The sequence below is a fragment of the Mesoplodon densirostris genome, chromosome 2 (assembly GCF_025265405.1).
Source record: "Mesoplodon densirostris isolate mMesDen1 chromosome 2, mMesDen1 primary haplotype, whole genome shotgun sequence".
In the NCBI taxonomy this organism is placed as follows: domain Eukaryota; kingdom Metazoa; phylum Chordata; class Mammalia; order Artiodactyla; family Ziphiidae; genus Mesoplodon; species Mesoplodon densirostris.
The window spans coordinates 61,280,689-61,300,027 of NC_082662.1; positions in this window are offsets into that span (position 1 = coordinate 61,280,689).

Here is a 19,339-nt window from a genome sequence, read left to right on the forward strand (position 1 = left end):
TAGGATGATAATGTATAGCTAAGGTCAAGGGCCACTGTTCTGGAAACTAAAATGTTTCCCTCTCTTTTTTCTCTTTCATTCCTTTTATTTTTTTATCTTCGTTTCTCCCTCCTTCCCTTCTTCTCATTCTTCTTTTAATTTTTTCTCAAAAACATGATTAAGGACTTGTTACATGAGAAGCCATGTGCTATAAAGATATGTAAGATGTGGTTCCTGTCCCTGTATTATTTTTATGCAGCAGTGTAACAAATGAAGCAAATGTAGAGGTTTAAAACAATACGCATTTATTAGCTAACAGTTCTGTAGTTCAGAAGCCTGGCACAGCATGGATGGGTTCATTGCTCAGGATACCACAAGGCTGAAATGGAACTGTTAGCCATATTTAATTCTTATCTGAAGACTCTGGGGAAAAATCCACTTCTGAACTCATTTACATTTTTGGCTGAACTCAGCTCCTTGGGGTTGTAGCACTGAAGTTCCATTTTCCTTGCTGGCTGTCAGTTAGGAGTCTCTCAGCACCTAGAGGCCATTCACATTCCTCACCACTTGGTGTTCTCCATCTTCAAGCCAGCAAGGTGCATTGGATCTTTCTCATGCTTTGAATCTATGATTTTCTCTTCTGTGACCAACTGGAGAAAATGCTTAGCTTTTAAAGGATTTGCATGATTAAGTCAGGACCACATGGATGATTTCCCTAACTTAAAGCTAATTGATTTTGGACCTTAATTACATCTGCAAAATGCTCTTCATAGCAACACCTAGATTAGTATTTGATTGAATAATTGGGAAAATGTTAGTGTGCACACTGGACAAGAATTTGAGGGGGCATCTTAGAATTCTGCCTACTACATTCCCAAGGAGTTCACATGTAAGGAAGCAGATTTAGTACTCCATGTAAAGCAATACAGGATGATAACAGATATAAGGAATACTAACAAATTGTTGAAAGAGTGACTGACTCCAGGGGATATGTATAGAGGGTCAGAGTAGGCTTCCTAGAGGAGGTATACCTGAGCCCATTCACACATTGGACAATTACTTATTGAGCACACACTGAACCGAGTTTTGAGAAATGACTAATTATTTTCCAGATGAACAGGAGTATGAGTGAAGTTTCCAGAAAGGAAACACCCTATAAAAAGAACACGTGTCCAGCAAGTGACAGAAGGAGAATTATTTAAGGGAGGAGATGCTGTTCAGTCCTTCTAGAACATAAAGTGTTCAGGGGAAGTGATTAGAGAGGAGGCCAGAGTGAGGCAGGTGTCTGAGTTATGAAACCCTGTGACACAAATTTTACTTTATTCATTGGTGATAGGGAACCACTGAGGGCCTTCCCCCAATTTTGTTGAGGCATATTTAAAGTACAATAAATTGCACATATTTAAAGCATACAATTTGATGAATTTTGACATATTTAAACACCCGTGAAATCATTACCATGATCAAGAAAACAAACATTTTCCATCACTTCAATAGTTTTCTCATGCCCTTTTTCAACCCGTCTCTCCCCTGAACTCTGCTCCAGGCAGCCTCTGACTTGGTTTCTGTCACTATACATTAGTTCCCATTTTCTAGAATTTTATATAAATGGATTCATATAGTATGTACTCATTTGTGCTTGGCTTCTTTCACTCACCATAATGATTTTGAGGTGAGGTTCATCTATGTTGTTGCAATTACCAGTAGGTCATTTCTTTTTGTTGCTGTATACTATTCCATTGTAGTATATGAATATATACCACAGTCTTTTATCTATTTTCCCGTTGGTAGGCATTTGTATTGTTTTCTGGTTTGGGCTACTAAATAAATTATTGAAATAATTTTAATAAAGCAGCTATGAACATTCATGTTCTAGTCTGTGTATTTATGTTTTCATTTCTCTTACATAGATATTTAGGAACAGAATGTCTGTGCATAACTTTTTTTTAAATTGTTTTACATTTAACTTTTTAAGAAAAATTTCCAGAGTGCTTGTACCATTTTGTAGCAGTATATGAAACTTTTAGATGCTCTATAATCTCATTAACACTGGTATTTTCAATCTTTAAATTTCATCAAATCAAATGGGTGTGTATGGTATCTCATTGCATTATTAATTTGCATTTCTGTGATACCTAGTAATGTTGATCTCCTTTTCATATGCTTATTGACCATGTGTATACAGTTGGCCCTCCATATCCTCAGTTCCTCATACATGGATTCAACCAACTATGGATGAAAAATATTTTATTTATTCCAGAAAGTTCCAAAAAGCAAAACTTGAATTTTTCATGTGCCAGCAACTATTTACATAGAATTTACATTGTATTAAATATTATAAGTAATCTAGAGATGATTTAAGTATAAGGGAGAATATTCATAGGTTATATGCAAATACTAATCCATTTTACTTATGATACTTGAGCATTGGTGATTTTTGGTATTCTCAGGGGTCCTTGTACTAATGCCTTGTGGCTACCAAGGGATGACTGTACTTTCTTTTGTGAAGTCTCTGTTCAAATATTTTGCTTAATTTTAATGAAGTTGTTTGTCTTCTTATTGAGCTGTAAATGTTCTTGATAGATTCTAAATACAAATCCTTTGTTTATATATGGGTCATTAATAGTTTACTAGCCTATGGCTTACAGTTTCATTTTCTTTATGATGTTTTGAAGCGCAAAACTCTACTTTATCATTTTTTTATGTTTTGTGCTTTTTGCTTATATCTGACAAACCATTGCCTATCCCAAGGTCACAAAGACTTTCTACTGTATTTTCTTCTAAAAGTTGTATTGTTTTAGATTTTAAAGTTAGGATTATGATCCGTTTTGAGTTACATTTTTGTATATGGTATAAGATAAAGGTCAATGTTTGCTTGTTTGTTTAAATATAAATATCTAGTTGATCCAGGATGATTTGTTAAAAAGACTTTCATTCCTTAATGAATTGCTTTGCTAACTGTTGAAAATCAATTAACCATATATGTGGGCCAGAGAAGAGTTTTAAGTAGGAGAAAGATGATGATCCATGCACTTGAAAAAAATCATCCATTCCTTTTTCATTAATTCGCTCCATAAATATTTCTGAAAATTCTACAATATAGCAAACATTGTGCCAGGAACTGAGTCTTGCTTGTGCTTCTGTCTTCAAAGCTAAAGCAGAGTCTGGTAAACAATAGGCCCTTAGAAGTGTTTAACAAAAAAGAAAGACAAATAAGATAGAACCTCTGCCTTCAGGGGCCTTAGAGTCTAGCATAAAAGATCCTTGGTGAGAGTGAGTGAATCTGCAGGCAAGGAGATGACTGACAGTGAGGGCAGCTCTCCTCTAGATAAAGAAAAGATTGGAAGGCAATGAGCTAGGGTGGTGGTAGTGAAAAGAAATAGTGAGTTCAAGAAGTATAGAGAATGGTAACCGATGAGAGTGGGTTTAAGATGCTTCCCAGGTTTGCAGCTTCGAGGATACAAAAAGTGGAACAGATTTAATAGGGACAGAAGCAGGGAACCATGCATCTGTCTGAGTGCCCTTGGGTAGAGAAGGGAGTACAACCTGACTTCTGCCTTCAAAGAATTTATAGCCCAGTAAAAATGGAGACCAGTGCAGAGAAAGTATGATGTGTGTGGAAAGAAAGGCATCAAAAAGAGATGATGGGAAAGCAAAGAGGAGACCCTGTGGAGAAAGCAGTATTTGAGTAGAACCCCAGAGGAAGATGAAGATTTTTATTGTTTGAAATGATCAGCGAACATTTCAGACAGAGGGAATAGTATGAGTGAAAGCAGGAGGGTGTGTTTTGCAGGTCAGTGAGTTGTGTGTTGTGAATAAAGCAGGGAAATGTGGGTAAGTGATAGACTGGTGGGTTTAGTGAGATTGGAGGCTAGAAACAAAGGTTGGGGCCAGATGATGTGTGATTTCATGTTCCTGGGTATATCATACCTATTGTTTCACTAGGTTCTGTGTTAGAATCATCTGACAGTTTAGCAAGATGTGGTCCCTGACTCCAAGAAACTCATTCTCTAGTGAATAAAAGGACCTGATAAGTCATTATAAAGAGGCTGAAATGTGCAACAAGGATATATCTAAAGTGGAAGGCACAAATAAAGAGTAACTCACTAATGGAGGTTTCTGGATGGTGTGAGGTGGAGCATTGTTTAAAGAAGGATTTCCAAACAGAGGCAGTAGCATGAGCAGAAAGGTGGAAGTAAGTGTGCTCAGGCTCCATGCATCTCTCTTGTTTCTTTTTGCCTTGCTTCTAGCTAGAGGAAATCTGAGTTTGGGGCTTAAGGTGGAAATGCAGGCATTGCTTTGGCTTCCAGTCCAGTCTTAATTGGGTCAATTTTATCTACCAGCACCAGAGAGTCCTTATTGCAGTATCAGATGCTGACCCATCTTTCACAATGAAGCGGTACTTTATGTCTCTCCTAGGCATTGATCCTTGTATAAATCTGCCTCAGAAATCTTAAATGAGGAAGTATTGATTACAAGGCAGGATTCAGGTTTTCCTGCATTCCCAGCCCTAATAATTTGGAGTGCAGGACTTAGTTCTGCTCAGAGCAGACAAGGCTTTGATTGGAAATGCTAAATTTCCAGATGCTTCTACAAAGTTATTTGTTGTTTCCTTGGCTCAGTGGACCCTTCTTATCACCTGTCTCAGAGCTCTGTAGCATCTTGCATTTTGATGGTAAGAAGTCTTAGAGGGGACAATACAGGTGTGTGGAATTTCAAGTGATTCAGCACCACTGGGAACATGACATACTAGAAATGACAATCTCTCCATTTCCACCTGCCAGAAACTCTGGGACCAGTGGCAGGCAGCCTCTCCCCAAGTCATGAATATGATGAATAGCTTTGTGCTCACCAGGCGGTTATCTTCTTAGTGTAATTCAGGCTGAGAAGATACTTTCTAAATGTAAAGCTTGAGTTTCAACTCAGAAAGCACTTAAGCATATTGGAATCTCCACGTAAATAATTTATTTGTTTTATTTTCATTTGAATCTGAGGAATTGTTCTGATTGCATAGTCAGTGGTGATTGCAAAGGGCCACCGTTGCAGGTTGGGTTTTCTAGGTTTCCTGAGACAGAGTGTATTATTCAGTTGGGGTGGCCATAACAAAATATTGTAGACTGGCTGGTTTAAACAACAGAAATTTATTTTCTCACAGTTCTGGAGGCTGGAAAACTGAGATCAGGATGCCAGCATCGTCAGGTTCTTGTAAGCGTTCTCGTCTTGGCTTGCAAATGTCCACCTTCTCACTGTATGCTCACGTGACTATTCTTCTGTGTGTACACATAAAGATACACTCACCTGCACACACACACACACACACACACACACACACACACACACACAGATCTTTCTCTTCCTATTAGGCCACAAATCTTATAGAATTAAGATTCCACCGTTATGACCTCTTTTAACCTTAATTACTTCCTAAAAGCTCTGTCTTCAAATATAATCACATTAGGGGTTAGGACTTCAATATATAGATTTTGGGGAGGTGGGGGGAACACAGTTCAGTTCATAGGGCCGAGATTACTAATCAGGAGATTAATTAGGGAAAGCTTGGAATACTACTTCTAGAAGGGAAGAAAAAGAAGCAGAGTTGAATAGAAGGAGAAGTTGGGCTGTTAAACAGTCTCACCAAAGATGTCAGCTGACCCTACAGGGAGCTCAAAAACTGGGGAAGGTCTTTCAGAGCTGTGCCAAATTGAAGTCTTTTTATTACTGTGTTAAACAGTGATTGGATATGGACTGACCCTACTGAGAGTTTTCTTATTCTCTCCTTTTTGATATGTATATATTTTGAGGATGTGTGGATAGATTTCTAGGCAACTTGGCATTATTCCCTGGGAATGTGGTAAGCCTTTTTCAGATTCCTGCTGTACATGATGGTTTTGATGACTCATTCCTAAGGGAGAAAAAAGACAAAACAAAACAACAAGGAGAATCCAGACAAAAGGAATTTGCTTCTGAAGTCAGCCTAATGATAAGACATTCAAAATCTCCTAGTCTCAGGTGAAAATGAAGAAAATACCAGCATCAAAAATGTGCATAACAACGGGTGACTCTATTTCTAACAAACCTACTTGCCTTTACTTATTTTTAATCTAGACTGGCTGGCTCAGTTGGCTAAGTTGACAATTTTGGTTCCTCACTTTTATCTAGGAAATATTTACCATTTCTCTACCCTCATATATTTACCATTATAAACCTTTAGGGCTTTAGCATTCCCTAATCTCAGAGAATTAAGTCTTCTCATTATGATCTTCTTAGCATACTGTGCTGTGTCCTTTGCAGCAATCTCGACAGATGTAATTACCTGATTAATGATTGTTTCTCTGTTAGAGTGTTAGTCCTATGAAGCTAGGGAATCATGCTTGTCTTATTCACCATTGTATTATCACCATCTAGCACACCTCTTGGCACATAGTGTTCAAACATCATTCACTGAATAAATAAATGGATGGGTCAATGAATGTTAACAAGGCAAATGTATCAACCAGACCTTTTGGGGTCATTTAGTATCTTTGATATGAAGTCCCCAGTGTTTTCTACATTCTTAAATGAATCACATTTAATAAGTCATTTTAAAAACTAATTGCTCAAATTATACACTGTCATACTTTTTCCTCAGACCATTGCTTTGGGGAAAATATATCAAAATGTATCTTCCTGACATACATCAACAGCAATCTGTAATTATGAAAAAGTCGGTGATTAAGATTTATCCTTCATGGTGCCTGACTTGTTAGGATGTTCTCACAGGGAAATGCACACATCTATTCATATCCCTTTACTGAAAAACAGTCCTTTATCATGGAAAGTCTTCCTCTCTGAATGGAACAACATGGAGAATACTTACCTCACTGGTCAGAGTACAAGAGTTCACCTTGCTTTTCAGTGAGTTCACAGCTAGATCCCTCTAGCATCCAACATTCATTTTCCATTTCAGAAAAATTTTTAATGCCCTCAATAACTAATTTAAGGTAGTACAAAGAGGCTTTATTATTAATTACTCTTGAAAAAACTAGGTGATGTTTGTCTTGGTCAGGTGGGAGAGACTGATGCTAGGTAATGTAAATCTTTTATGTTCTATGTTAATGTTGGTCCTGAAGTTAGCAAGGATTATCCAGTTTTTGGAATACCTGTCTTGAGTTTTAAGGAAGCTATTGCCAATGTGTGGCATGGCCACTTATATATCTGTACTTGTCCCCATGGGAGATGTCATTATTAACAATACTTATTTTCTATTAAACCTAATATTTTTTCAGAAACCCATTCAAAACAGTATTTTAGGCAGCCACTATCACTTACTGTGTTGATATGTGAGGTGAAATCTCTTTTACTCTCACTCAAAGACAAGGCATGGTTTAATTGGGCAAAACTCTAACTTAGGAACACACCAGGAAAATGAATGATGGATTCAAGGGATAGTGTAAATACATGGTTGGATGGATCAAACATGTTTATATACATTCCAGTTACCAGGAATTTCATGCATATTTTTTCATTTGATATTCATAAAATGCCTGTGGAATAGGCAAATCAGACATTTTCTTTCTATTTAATAGATTAAGAAGGCAAGATTGAGAGAAATTTAGGGACTTATTTGGGATCAGAAACCTAATAAATAAAAAAAAATGTGTCCTCTGATTCCAAATTATTTTTATTTAGAAATTATTTCTATAGAATTATTTTATAATTAGAAATTTTCTATTACTATAATTATATAGTTATTCTTCTTTATAATTAGAATTATTTTCATTTTCTATAGTTTCTTTCTAATGACCTAATTGATTGATGTATAAAGACTAAAGGCAGAAAATTCATAAGGCTAAAAAATATACTGTGGCAAGCTTCCTTTTCCCCGATAAGAGACCAATTAAAGAAATCAGGGAAAAAACTTGATTCTTGTATGAACTTTACTCAAGACATCTGAAAAGGTCTTCTGACTCAGGGAGAAACTGGTTGTTTTCCAGTGCTGTTGTCAAAATACTGGCTGATTATTATCCTTCTGGCAAACAAGCTGTTTAAAAGCCATCGTAGGGTGCTCATGTGAAGCCCCATCACTAAACAGGAAAGCAGAGAATATTATTATGCATACTTAGCATAGGCACAGTTACTCTGGAAAGGAAGACAACATTGAGAATCCAATTCTGGCTGTCCTTTTGTATTTTCTACAAATCATACCTCCCCTGTGACCACTCTCAAGGTCTTCTAGACAATTTCAATACCAGTAGGTCTGTCTCTTTGACTTGTTTTTGAGGCTACTTGGATAGCCTGAATTTTAACAGTGTAAAAAATAATTGTATAGAAGTCAGGTGCTGAGAAATAGGGGTTAGAGTATGAAGGTTTCTACAATAAACTTGCATGTGTGTTAGTGTTTAGAAATGAATGACCTAAAAACAAGTCATGAAGTTTACTAAACCTAGAGGGCCTTCCAAATTTATGAGCGATAAATTAAAAACTTAGAAAAAATTAAAACAAAACCATTCAAGAATAACAAAAATAAAAATTCTTTAATAATACAGAACTATATGTATCCATTACTCAAACCAACTATGCAATTAAAGACAAAGTCATTATGTTAGCTACCTTGAGCAATCAAAGAAATCCAGACCATTGGGTGTGAAAAGCAAGTATTGGTTGTACTTAGGTTGAGCCCTGAGTAACATTCCAAATAAATTATTTTCTTGTTTCTATTTATCTTTGTTGTAATAAAACTATAAAGAAAGAGTACCTAGCCCAATGCCTATTGGATAGACTCATTTCATGTGGCTGCTATTATCAAAAGCAGATCAATGGTCTATCACAAAATAGCCAAACACTAATACCTTATACCCAGGAAAATAAATTCATTATGGTTAATTTTATGGTCTTTGTCCTCCGTAGTTTGCAACAATATGCAGTATTTCTTTTCTGTTTTATTCGCATATGCTGCATAACGATTTTTTGCTTTCTGGAATTTTTATCACAGGTCATACCGTCATTATTACACAGTGGTATTTCAAAACTTAGAATAAATGAAAACTCCCTAAATGTGGTTAAAGAATCTGTGTGGTAAAATGACATGAATTCTGAATTTGACTCAATGATTCTTCTTTAGACTCTGACCATGTACCAGACTGAACCAGGAATTATTGCACAGGGGAACATGTATGTACTTTGAAATCAGAGATAGCTATTGAAATTAAAAATCAGTAGTTTGGATTGTCAAATTTGATTCACAAGAATCAGGTATAATACTCAGTACTGAGCTTTGCTAATAATTAAAAGTGTATGGGTGACAATGTAACACAGGCAATGCATTTTCCTTTGGAAAGGTTTAAGATGACCAATGCCACTCCCTAGGTCCACTAGGACCTATTCTGATTTTGATTAAACAGGGGATGTTCTAAGCAACACATGCAGGACATTGCTTGTTACAGAAGGAGCCGTTTTGGTTATGGAGCATCTCCTTTTTAAAACTTCAATATAGCTTACATGACATTTTCCAGTGGGCCGTGTCCCATATATCTATGAATTCATAAGGTATGTACAATAAACAACATAGACAGACCAGATATATTTTGTTAAAAACATTTCAAATACAAGGACTTTCTCTGTTATCTTTCTGCTAGTAAGTTTGCAAGGGGCTTTGACCAGTGCAGCTTGTTCTTTCCCAGGTGTCCCTGGTAAAGGAAAAAGTATTTCACAGATATCATAGGCTTACTGCTAACCCTCTATTTCTCACATGAGTTCAAATCATTACTTTACTACTTGGTTACTGAGTGTGATTATTCTGGGAGACCTTGGTCAATTTCCACTATATAGGTTTTTTAAGACTGAGGACATTCACTGTTCAGAATATTACTTTTCCTTCTTTCTTAGGTAAGCAATGAGGATAATAAAATGTAACTGTTAGGTATTGTTCTCAAGGATGTCACACCAAGCAGTGTATGTACCTTTCCAAGAAATATACATTTCACTTCATCACAACAAATGAAACAAGAAATGCTTTCATAGTTTCTGTAAGAATTCTGTTTTTTTCAAAGTACCAGCTAACAGTTTTAATGCTACAACTAATGAACAAGAAAACTATCTAAAGTAAAGTAATAGTGTTATGTTTCAGTACTACCACTGCCAATTATGTCTGACCCTGGGCTTAGGTTACCAGTGGCAAACGATAGGAGAAAGATGTGGCAGCCATACAAGTAGGTGAGAAGAAATCTGCTAAAAATTTAATGGATTGCTAAAAGCCAAGTGCAGGCTGGTGTTATAGTATAGAATCACTGGGAGGCCTAGATACAAAGGGAGCTGACATTCACTCATAGATTAGGGGCAAGTCAGGAGTCCAGAGCAAGCTTCTCTCAGTGGTGGTGTGTAGGAGAGCATCTGCCACCACTCCCACCACAGCAGGAAAGGCATAACTCCTTATTCCTTGATTAGACTCTTTTCTCAAACGGGCAAGAGCTTTCTTTTTTTTCCCCCCTAATTGAAGTATAGTTGATTTACAATGTTGTGTTAGTTTCAGGTGTACAGCGTAGTGATTCAGTATTTTTGTAGATTATATTCTGTCACAGGTTATTACAAAATAATGGTTATAATTCCCTGTCTATACAGTATATCCTTGTTGCTTACCTATTTTATTCATAGTAGCTTGTATCTGTTAATCCCATACTCCTAATTTGTCCCTCCCCTCTTCCCTCTCCCCTTGGGGGAGGGCATCAAACCCTATCACCACCAAGGCTCAGGTAAAGACCCATTGTGCTGAAAGAAGTAGAGGGAAATAGTCAAGAGTCCTCTGCCCAAAATGCTACAAAATTATTAGACATCTCCTACCACAGGGGGAGGAGAAAAAAATTTTCACCTGTACATGACCCACCACATACACTAGGCAGAGTTTGGCTGCCACATAGAAGAGGGCCATGAGCACTGAGGAAGCCCCACCCCCAAAGCCCAGACACAGAGAGCCTACCTACACTGAGCTGGGCCAGGCAACAAAGAACCTCACTATCACCAGCATAGGAATCACTGAGGAACAGGGACAGTACTCAGATACAGAGAAAGGTCAAAAGTGTGAAGAGAAACCCAGCTATGTGGTGTAATCATACTGGGGTGGTAGAAAGTGGAGGGTGGAGTACAAACATTGAGGTAAAACTTCAGAAAAATTTTAAGTTTATGGTGTCCTGAGGGTAAACATAGCTACAACAAAGCCAGCTTAACTCCTGACTGGATTGACTCAACCCTTAATACTAATAACCTAACCAAAAAAAGAGCCATGCCCATTTTCAAGCATAAATGCTAATATTTACCTCAGTCTCCACTGTTAAATGTTATATGTTCGTATATAATAATATGTCTCACATTTAATATAAAAAAAGTACAAGACACAGGTATGAGCACACCCCCACCCCCAACCAATTGTCAAGAGAAAAAGCAATTAATATAAACAGACTTAATAAGGACTCAGATGCTGGAACTATCAGACAGTGACTTTAAAACAACTATGTTCAATATCTTAAAACATCTACTTGAAAATTTGATGATTTGCATCAAGAGAGGGGGAATTTCAACAGGGAGATAAAACTATAAAAAAATCAAATGGAAATGCTAGAAATAAAAAACATGGTATAAAAGATAAAGAATTCATTTGCCAGGCTCATCAATAGACTTAACACAACTGAAGTAAGAAACAGTGAATCTGAGTATAGATGAAGAGTATATACTGAAATTGAATCACAAAGAGAAAAGCAGTAGGGGAAAAAAGATATCCAACAGCTCTGGAATAATACCGAATAGCTTAATACACATGTAATTGAGGTCTCAGACAAGTTAGAGAGAACATAGCAGAAGACATATTTGAAGAGAAGACAGCCAAGAATTTTTGCAAAATAATAAAAGTAATAAAACTGCAGATTCAGGATGCTTAGAGAAACACAAAAAGATAAATAAAAAATAAAGCATACCTGATAGAGCATATTTACACTTATGGTAACTAAAGAAGAAAACACTGAAATTAGATATAGACAAAAAGATATATACGCACATTGAAAAAAATATGGATAATAAGAGACTATTAATAACAATTTCACCATAAATTATACAAGAGAGGAAAGAGAAGTGACATCTTTAAGGTAAAATTTTCCAACTCTTAATTTTATACCAAGTGAAAACATCTTTCAGAAATGAAGGTGAATAAAGAGTTTTCCTTCAGAAAAAAAAAAATGAAACTGAGAGAATTCTTCGCTAAGACCTAAGACCTATGATATAAAAATGTTAAAGGAAGTTTCTTAGGCAAGAGAAGTAAGAGATCAGAAACTTGTATCTACACAAAGAAATTAAGAGCTTAAAAATGGTAAGGGTTAAGATAAATGCAAAATTTATCATTTTTCTTACTTTGACTCAATCTAAAATATAACTGACCATTACAAGCAAAATTTTTAATATTATATTATTGGACTGTAACATATTTAAAATTAAACTGTATGTCAGTGGTAACAGAAATGGGAGGAGGGAAAAAAATGAAAGGTTTTCTTTTAAGGTTCTTACACTATACATGAAGTAGTGAAATATTATTTGAAGGTAGCCTGAGATAAATTAAAGATGTGTGTTATAAACTTTAGGGCAACCTCTAAAAATTAAAAAGAAAATAATATTGCTAATAAGCTAATAGTGAAGATGGATACAGTCTTAGAAATACTCAAATCAAATCCAAAAGCAGGCAACAGAAGTAAAAAATAATAATAATTAAAAAAAATAGAGAACAGATAGAACAAAGAGAAAACATCCAATAAGATACTAGATTTAACTCTAACACTACAAATATAGTAAATATAAAAGGATCAATCATTCAAATTAAAAGATAGAGGTTAGGGCTTCCCTGGTGGTGCAGTAGTTGAGAGTCCACCTGCCAATGCAGGGGACATGGGTTCATGCCCCGGTCCAGGAAGATCCCACATGCCGCGGAGCAGCTGGGCCCGTGAGCCATGGCTGCTGAGCCTGCACGTCCGGAGCCTGTGCTCCGCAGTGGGAGAGGCCACAACAGTGAGAGGCCTGCGTACCGCAAAAAAAAAAAAAAAAAAAAAAGATAGGGGTTATCAGATGGAATAAAAAGCATGACCACACTATATGCTATCTACAAAAATACTCATTACAAATATAAACATGTTGACAAAAGTAAAAGTAATAGGATAGAAAAAGAGATATGTAAACACTAACTAAAAGAAAGAAAGAGTGGTTTTATTAATATCAGACAAAGTAGATTTCAATACAAGGGATAGTACTACCAGGTGTAAAAAGGAGGACATAATGATAAAGGAATTAATTCACACAAAAAAGTAACAGTCTTAAATATGTATGCACCTAACAATTAGCTTCAAAATATGGAAATGAAAACTGATAGAACTGAAAGAATAAATAGGCAAATTCACAATTTTAGTTGAGAGACTTCTGTGCTACTCTCTCAGTAATCCATAGAACAAATAGAAAATCAGTGAAGATATAGAAGGCCTTTACAATATTACAAACCAACATGACTTAATTGACATTTTAAAAAAACACACTTCACCCAAAATAGAAGAATATGCATTTGCATTATTTCTATGCTTCCTATAAGCAGATCCCAAGATGGGATTAGACAGTAAAGAGATTTACTGGTGAGACTCAGTCTAACTAAGGAAAAAAAAAAATAGAACCAAACTTTCAGTTACAAGATAGATAAGTCCTGGGGATGTTATATACATCATGGTAACTATAGTTAACAATACTGTATTGTATATTTGAAAGTTGAAAAAAAAAAGAGATTTATTGGTGAGACTTCATTTAAGGAGTCTTCAAGCAGCCCACTGGCAGTATGACTTAGCATGAGTGTAGTGGTGAATTCAGTGGGTAGCAGCTGGGGCCATCCAACAACTATCCTTCCCCAAGCAGGAGATCTGAGTGCCATGTTTTCATGGATGCCAAGTACATGTTTTATGCTCCACAGCATATACTTCACACAGCTTTGGAGAACAGCTCCTCCATGGTTCCTATGACCCTCTCTTTCTGAAGAGAACCTTAGAAAAGGAAGGTTAAACTAGTGGGATAAACTATAGGCATTAATGGTGGAGAAATCCAAATAAAATTGATAGTTTAGTAATTAGTATTGTACCAATGTTGATCCTTTTTGAATTGTAGATCTTTTTTAAATGAAGTGTAGTTGATTTACAGTATTATATTTAAAGTATACAGCATAATGACTCAATATTTTTACAGTTTATACTCTATTAAAGTAATTACAAGATAATGGCTATAATTCCCTATGCTATTCTATATACCCTTTTTGCTTATCTACTTTATACATAGGAGTTTGTATCTCTTACTCCCATACACCTAATGTGCCCTTCCATCCTATACCAATGTTGATTTACTAATTTTGATAAATGTACCTGTGTTATTGTGATATAATAAGAAATATATATTTGGTCTCTTTTCCTGGTACCTAGCACAGAACTCTTAAAATCTTTCTAATTTCCTAAGTGATAGGGGTGAGAGGAGCATCAATTATTTTATATATACATCTCCCCTTTTAAACTTGCCAGAGAAGGCAACCATATGATTATAGGGTTGAAACTTTCAGCCCCACCCCTGACCTCCAGGGAAGGTTGAGGGGCTAGAGATTGAGTTAATCACCAATAACCAAAGATTTAATCAATCACACCCACACAATGGAACCTCCACAGAAACTCTATAAACAATGGGATTTGGAGAGTTTCTGGGTTGGTGAACATATCCATGTGCCAGGAGGGTGGTACATCCCAAACTCCATGAAGACAGAAGCTACTATACTTGGGACCCTTTTAGACTTCATCTATGTACCTCTTCATGTAGCTATTTATTTGTATCCCTTATAAGTGCAGTCCCCAACCTTTTTGGCACCAGGGACCAGTTTTGTGGAAGGCAATTTTTCAACAGACAGAGGTGGGGATGGTTCTGGTGGTAATGCAAGCGATAGGGAGCAGTAGATGAAGCTTTGCTCGCTTGCCTGCTGCTCACCTCCTGCTGTGCAGCCCGGTGCCTAAAAGGCCACAGACCAATACTGGGAACCACTGCCTTGTAATATCCTTTATAATAAACCAGTAATAACAAGTAAAATGTTTCCCTGGGTTCTGTGAGCTGTTGTAGCAAATTGTTGAACCTGAGGAGGGGGTTATGGGAACCACCAATTGGTAGCCAAGTCAGGCAGAAGTGTGGGCAATCTGGAGACCCACTACTTGTGATTGGCATCTGAAATTGGGGGCATTTTTATGGGACTGACCCTTAACCAGTGGGGTCTGTGCTACTCCAGGTAGTTAATGTCAGAATTGAATTATAGGACACCCAGTTGGTGTCTGCAGAAAATTGGAGAACGGCTTAGTGTGAAAATCCCATATATTTAGTGTCAAAACTGTTTTGTGGGTAAGAAACAGATCATAATACTAGTATTACCATAAATATGTCAGATGTTAACCCTGAGGGAGATGGGTGAATTATACACAAGGATTCTCTGCCCTGCTTCTGCAAAATTATTTCAAAATAAAAAGTGAAAAGAAAAGGAGAAAAGAAAAGAAAAAAGAAAAGAAATGACCCTATTTTCTCCTGCTAATTAGTCAACTTCCCTGCCAGTATTGTGAGTCCTCTTCTTGCCTGTTGGTCTTTGAACACAAGAAGTCCAAAGAGCCCTGATGGTAGCCATACCTTGTGGTTTAATGGAACTCTTGTTGAATCCCTTTAATGACCATTTAGTCAGAAAGACCAAGAAATAAAAATGAAAGAGAAAGAGAGAGAGAGGGAGAATGTGTGTGTGTGTGTGTGAGAGAGAGAAGATATCCAAATTACAAATCACAAATGAAAGAGGGGGCATTACCACAGATCCTATATAAACATTATGATGATAATAAGAAATATTTTGAACAACTTTATGTCCATACATTTTTACAAAGTAGGAGAACTGAATGACTTCTTTGAAAGACATGAACTACCAAAGATCACTCAAAAAGAAATAGATACCCTAAATTGTCAATCTAATACTGTTATCACATTGAGGAAGTTCCCTTTAATTTCTAGTTTGCTGAGAATTTTTATTATGAAGGATGTTGGATTTTTTTCTTATGTTTCTTCTGTGTATTTTTAGATGATCATATGGTTGTTGAATAAATGTAACAGAAGCAGACTCACAGACCTAGAGAATGAACTTCTGGTTACCAGGGAGAAGGGTGGGGGGAGGGATAGAATGGGAGTTTGGGATTGACATGTACACAGTGCTATGTTTAAAATAGGTAAACAACAAGGACCTACTGTGTAGCACAGGGAACTCTGCTTATTATTCTGTAATAACCTAAATGGGAAAAGATTTGAAAAAGAATAGATACATGTATGTGTGTAACTGAATCATTTAGCTGTACACCTGAAACTAACATAGCATTGTTAATCAACTATACTTCAATATAAAATAATTTTTTTAAAAAAGTAAAAAAATAAAATAAAATAAAATCACCTGGGCTTCTTATTAAAATGCAGATGCCTGAGTCATTTCCCCCAGAAACTGTACTTCACTAAACCTGAGTTGGGGCCTGGGGATATGAAAATAATTAAATAAATAAATAATAAATAAATAAATAAATAAATAAATAAATAAATAAATAAATGTAGCTATTATTTTCATCAGTATAGACCCAATGTGGTTCAAAAATAATAGCTATTTTTGTTAATTTGGGATCAATGTTGAGATTTGGTTATTTGTTTCTTGCCCATGTTGATTTATGCCTGCTTAGGTTCTAAAGAGATTCAATATAGGGACAATAAATCCCAATATATTTTTATTGTTTCTGATCAGGTCTCCTCTCCTATTTACCTGGTGTAATTTTTTTAAGGGTGAGCTTGAAACAAACACTTTAGAAAAAAGTACCACAGTTAACACTTCATCTTTTCCTTAAAGTCTAAAGTCACACTTCAGCAAACAATTTCACCTTTCCTTCCTCCTGGATCCCACAATGGCCTCTTTTCAGAGGTGCTTCTCAAGTAGAAAGTGCATTGCTAGTTTCAACACTGAAAATAAAAATTTTAAGGGGGAGGATTTTCTTCTTTTAATTACAGCTTTTTAACTTCTTTATTGGAATATAATTGCTTTACAATGGTGTGTTAGTTCCTGCTGTATGACAAAGTGACTCAGCTATACATATACATATATCCCCATATCTCCTCCCTCTTTCATCTCCCTCCCACCCTCCCTATCCCACCCCTTTAGGTGGACACAAAGCACCAAGCTGATCTCCCTGTGCTCTGCGGCTGCTTCCCACTAGCTATTTTATATTTGGTAGTATATCTATGTCCATGCCATCTCTCACTTCATCCCAGCTTAACCGTCCCCATCTCTGTGCCCTTAAGTCCATTCTCTACTTCTGCGTCTTTATTCCTGTTCTGCCACCACATTTCTCAGAACCTGTTTTTTTTTAGATTCCATATATATGTGTTAGCATATGATATTTGTTTTTCTCTTTCTGACTTATTTCACTCTGTATGACAGTCTCTAGGTCCATCCACCTCACTACAAATAACTCAATTTCATTTCTTTTTATGGCTGAGTAATATTCCATGGTATATGTGTGCCACATCTTCTTTATCCATTCATCTGTCGATGGGCACTTAGGTTGCTTCCATGTCCCGGCTATTGTAAACAGTGCTGCAATGAATATTGTGGTACATGTCTCTTTTTGAATTATGGTTTTCTCTGGGTATATGCCCAGTAGTGGGATTACTGAGTCATATGGTAGTTCTGTTTTTAGTTGTTTAGGGAACCTCCATACTGTTCTCCATAGTGGCTATATCAATTTACATTCCCACCAACAGTGTATGAGGGTTCCCTTTTCTCCACAACCTCTCCAGCATCTAATGTTTGTAGATTTTTTGATGATGGCCATTCTGACCAGTGTAAGGTGATACCTCATTGCAGTTTTGATTTGCAATTCTCTAATGATTAGTGATGTTGAGGATCCATTCATGTGTTTGTTGGCAATCTGTATATCTTCTTTGGAGAAATGTCTATTTAGGTCTTCTGCCCATTTTTGGATAGGGTTTTCTGTTTTTTTGACTGAGCTGAATGAGCTGCTTGTGTATTTTGGAGATTAATTCTTTCTTTTTGTTTTTTGTTTCTTTTTGTTTTTATGTTCATTTCTCTAGGAAGTGGGTCAAAAAGGATCTTGTTGTGATTTATATCATAGAGTGTTCTGCCTATGTTTTCCCCTAAGAGTTGTATAGTGTCTGGCCTTGCATTTAGGTCTTTAATCCATTTTGAGTTTATTTTTGTATGTGGTATGAGGGAGTATTCTAATTTCATCCTTTTATATGTAGCCATCCAATTTTCCAAGGACCACTTATTGAAGAGGCTGTCTTTTCTCCATTGTATATTCTTGCCTCCTTTATGAAAGATACAGTGACCATATGTGTGTGGGTTTATCTCTGGGCTTTCTATCCTGTTCCATTGATCTATATTTCTGTTTTTGTGCCAGTACCATACTGTCTTAATTACTGTAGCTTCTTAGTATAGTCTAAAGTCCAGGAGCCTGATTCTTCCAGCTCGGTTTTTCTTTCTCAAGATTGCTTTGACTATTTAGGGACTTTTGTGTTTCCATACAAATTTTGAAATTTTTTGTTCTAGTTCTGTGAAAAATGCCATTGGTAGTTTGATAGAGATTGCATTGAATCTGTAGATTGCTTTGGGTAGTAGAGTCATTTTCACAATGTTGATTCTTCCAATCCAAGAACATGGTATATCTCTCCATCGGTTTGTGTCTTCTTTAATTTCTTTCATCAGTGTCTTATAGTTTCTGCATACAGGTCTTTTGTCTCCTTAGGTAGGTTTATTCTGAGGTATTTTATTTTTTGTTGCAATGGTCAATGGGAGTGTTTCCTTAATTTCTCTTTCAGATTTTTTATCATTAGTGTATAGGAATGCAAGAGATTTCTGTGCATTAATTTTGTATCCTGCTACTTTACCAAATACATTAATTAGCTCTAGTAGTTTTCTGTTAACATCTTTAGGATTGTCTATGAATAGTATCATGTCATCAGCAAACAGTGACAGATTGACTTTTTCTTTTCCAATTTGGATTCCTATTATTTCTTTTTATTCTCTGATTGCTGTGGCTGAAACTTCCAAAACTATGTTGAATAATAGTGGTGAGAGTTGTCTTGATCTTAGTGGAAACAGTTTCACTTTTTCACCATTGAGAATGATGTTGACTGTGGGTTTGTCATATATGGCCTTTATTATGCTGATGTAAGTTCCTCTATACCTACTTTCTGGAGGGTTTTTATCATTAATGGATGTTTAATTTTGTCGAAAACTTTTTGTGCATCTATTGAGATG